Raw genomic sequence first — 4,303 nt, forward strand, 5'->3', positions numbered from 1 at the left:
CTCTCTCCAACCAGAATTCCTCTCAGACAAACTAGAACTTCATCTGGCTGCTGCCAGAAAAACAGTTAAAGATGTCTCTATAAATACATCAGCAACAAAAGGATTGCTAAGGAGAATCTCCATCATTATTGGATCAGGGAGAAACAGTGACAAAAGATGAGGAAAAGGCTGAGAGAATTAAGGCCTTGTCCTCAGGGTACCCAGGCTGGAAAACAGGGGCAGGGAGCAGAAAGAAGGCCCATGATCCAAGGGGAAATGGTTGGCATCCTGCTGCAGCCCTTGGGACCCACCCCAGGCTGCTGAGGGAGGGGGGCTGAGCTCACCCCAACACTTCCCACCCTTCCCAGCAGGGAGGAGGCCATGGGCCCTGCTTTCCCAGGGGGCTGAGCTCAGCAATCAGTGAGGGAATCCAGGGAAATGCTGCCTGTTATGAGTAGAAAAGTTGCCCATTTTTATAAAAGGTTGCAGAGTTCACAGGTTGGGCTAGTTGCTGCCAGGGTGGAGTTCTGTTTGTTGTTGCCGTTTTAGTTAACTACTGTGACCATGGCACAGGGGTCTTAGGATGAGGGAAGAGACGAGGATCTGACTCCATGTTTCAGAAGGCTGATTTATTATTTTATTATATATATTATATTAAAACTATACTAAAAGAATAGAAGAAAGGATTTCATCAGAAGGCTAGCTAAGAATAGAAAAAAAAGGAATGATAACAAAGGCTTGTGGCTCAGACTCTGTGTCCATTTTTCATAAAAGATGTCTGTGACAAAGTACCTGTTGTTGATGGTTGGTGAATCCCCTTTTGTCAGTGGCACCCTGCTGCTTCCTGGAGGATGACACCCGGATAGTGAAGAGGGGACATCGGAGCTGGCATGCAAATGAAGAAGCCCCTCACCAAACCTAGCCAAAAACCCCTAAAAACAACAAGCCAACACGGAATTGACAGATCAAAGTGATGTCTAGACATGAGGAACAGAATCCAGTGTCTGCTAAGACCCTTTTTACCCCTCACCCTATTAGGTCGGCTGGACAAAGGACCTCGAATGCGAAACTGAAAAACTGGCAATCTCCTGGTGCTCTCCTGAGGATGGAAGCCCCAGCTCTGGCCACAGACCAGTGGACAAAGCCACACTCTTCCTCCTCCTCTGTGCCACTCCTGGGAGCAGCGGCGGCGTGAGCGCGACCCGTCGGTTTTTCCCACCTGAGCTGATTTTTAATAAAGGCATTAAAAAGGAGAAAGATCTCCTGCCCTATTTATTTCACAGCCCTGTCAGCCTGACCTCAGTGCCAGACAAAGTCCTGGCACAGAACATCAGCAGGGCCAAGTGCTGGGTCCTACCTTGGGCCACCACCACCCCAGGGAATGCTGGAGGCTGCACAAGGTGGACAAAGCCCTGGGGGTGCTGGTGGCAGCAGCTGGGCACCAACCAGCCCAGGTGTGCCCAGGTGTGCAAGAGGGCCAAGGGCACCTGGGCTGTCCCCAGGGCAAAGCACTGGGCACTCCTGGGCACCTCCAATCCTCTGCCCAGTTCTGGGCCCCTCAGGACAAAAAGCACCTGGAGGGGCTGGAGGTGTCCAGGGAAGGGGCTGGAGCACCACGAGTGGTTGAGGGAATTATGATCAAAAAACCTGCTAAAAACTGAGCAGCCCTGAGCAGAAATAGAAAATATTGGGAATAGAAAATATTCTGGATAGAAAATCATTGGGAAATGTCCCACAATTCTGGATTAGCAGCACCAGACCTTGCAAACTCACACATTCAGACACACAGGTTCCTCTGTAATCACTGATTATTCCCATGCAAAGCTGAGCACACAAGTGTTTGTGAAACAGGAGAGAGAATCATTAAATGTAACAGATAATTGATATTTATACTGAGAGGAGAATTGACTTTGTAAACCTCAGCTATTAAATTACTTCTTCAGCACTGAAAGAACACAACAGTTTGCTATTGATCACCAGATTCATTACACTTTCATGACAAATTTGAAAGCACAATGCCATTAAGTTCAATTTTATAAGCTGGGAGAGACAGGGGAGGGTTATGGTTGGATTTAAAAAATAAAAACACAGCAAACAACAAAACCCCAACAAATTCCTCAATATCCTAAATACTCACCAAATGCACATAAAGTATTTCTCTGCACAATTTGCTGATGCCCTCTGAAGTTTTAGTTATAACTTGAAGTCTCCCTTGTTTGATATTGACCATTTACCAATTTAAGAGACAAAGCAGAGTGAAGGACAAGTGGTAAACAGCAAAGGACATAACATAATTTTTGTGTTCTAATACTCTAAACTCTTCATTTACTAATCAGGTAAATTCAAACAGCTGAATTCTAATTTCCTCATGTTGTTTTATCAGACACATGCTCACAGCTTCATAAAGAGATAATTCATTTTTCAAAGAAATTACTGGAAAGTCATTTAAGTGAACATTATTTTTCCTAAGGGATACACACATCCAAATTTCCCTCAGTGGTCTCTTACTTGCTCACCTGTTTTCAGGAATCTGAATTATTTAATTGTATCACACCCCTGATGTAAATTCACCAAGAGAATCAGGAGATACTGGAGGAGCTGGAGAACCAACATGAAAAGAGTGTGTGCAACTGTCAGAACCCAACTTCTCTAATACACCAAGCCAAAATATGGACTATTGGAGTTTAATATGCAGGATTCATAACCTTTGTTTATTAATACTTCAGATTAATGTCATTTAATCTGCATAACTATCTACTGCACATTTGGATATAAACACAAAGGAGAAAGTGAAGGAAAAGGAGAGCTGGAGGTTTTGGCAGCAGCATGGAGACAACTGGGTTTGCTGTCTGATAGTTTAGAGTCCTGCTCTCAGCTGCCCAAGAGCATTCAAAAGGATTTCCATGAATTAGAGTTTTCCAGGCATCTTCCTTATAACCAGTCTGTGAATTCTGAAGTATTTTAGAAGCAGTTTTCTCAGTCCCACACCATTAACATGAAGTGCTACCATTAAACATTGAACTCTGGCATGTCAAGGACAATGTAATAATTTTATTTATATCATAATTTTTATTTACTCACGTCATTTCTGGAGGGTTACTAATTACTGAACCTGTGAAATTCAAACAGAACACAGGAAAGCCTCATACTTCCTGGGAGAATCACTGTAACCTCTTCTAAAAATTTGTGAGACTCTTAAAATTGTATTTAAGAGTATAAACCACACAAATAGATAACATTAAACCAAGGTCCAGCAAACTTCTGTATTAGGAAAAGAGAAGTTTGAGTTTATCTATTCTGAGTGGGTTATTTTCCTCCAAGGTTGTCTTTTAAGTAAGAATGGAGAAAAGTAACAGTCCTAAAGTTACTTTTGTGCTGTGACAAGATACCTTTGTGATTAAGAGATTTTTATGAAAAAAAAACATTTAAAAGGGGGATTTTTTCAGTAGATGTGTAAAATGTTTAATACATTCTGGGTGCTTCCACAGCAAAACAATGGATGGAGTTCATCAGAAAGCACCTGAGTTTTTACAGGGACTACTTGTACATGAGATAACTTTTGAACAGTTCCATAAAAATTTGAACTGCTGAGGTAAATTGTAGATAAACATCCTCATCAGTCACTAAAGGACAGCCTGTCTCAGGAACTGCAGGTGAATCCATTCTTAACAGAATTAAGGTTAATTAATTAAGCAACAAACAGGTGTTGCTTTTGAATTTATTAAAGGAAGCACCTGAGATTTCAGATGGTGAAGGTGGAGTGAGCCCTACACAGCCTGGTAAAGATGGAGTGGGCATTACACAGCCTGGTAGAGGTGGAGGGAGTATTACACAGCCTGGTAAGGATGGAGCAAGCTTTATACACTCTGTTAAAGGTGGAATGAGTATTACACAGCCTGGTAAAGGTAGAGTGGGAATTACACACACTATTAAAGAAGGAGTGGGCATTATACACTCTGGTAAACGTGGAGTGAACATTACACACCACAAAAGATGGAGTGGGAATTACTCTGGTAACGATGGAGTAGGCACTACACACTGTTGCAGGTGCAATGGACATTGCACATTCTGTAACACATGGAGTGAACATTACACACTATAAAAGGTGGAGTGGGCATTACACACTCTATAGAGGATGGAGTGGGGATTACACACTCTACAGAGGATGGAGTGGACATTACACACTCTACAGAGGATGGAGTGGACATTACACACTCTACAGAGGATGGAGTGGACATTACACACCCTATAGAAGGTGGAGTGGGGATTGCAGACCCTATAGAGGATGGAGTGGACATTACACACCCTATAGAAGGTGGAGTGG

At 42.8% G+C, this 4,303-nt stretch overlaps 1 protein-coding gene across 1 annotated transcript in view; it reads right to left on the reverse strand.

Annotated features, from left to right (window-relative positions):
- FBXW8 (F-box and WD repeat domain containing 8) overlaps positions 1-4,303 on the reverse strand; it is a 60,662-nt gene that overhangs the window by 44,517 nt on the left and 11,842 nt on the right. The window lies entirely within an intron of this gene.

Source organism: Geospiza fortis, unplaced genomic scaffold (assembly GCF_000277835.1).
Source record: "Geospiza fortis unplaced genomic scaffold, GeoFor_1.0 scaffold31, whole genome shotgun sequence".
Classification (NCBI taxonomy): Eukaryota; Metazoa; Chordata; class Aves; order Passeriformes; family Thraupidae; genus Geospiza; species Geospiza fortis.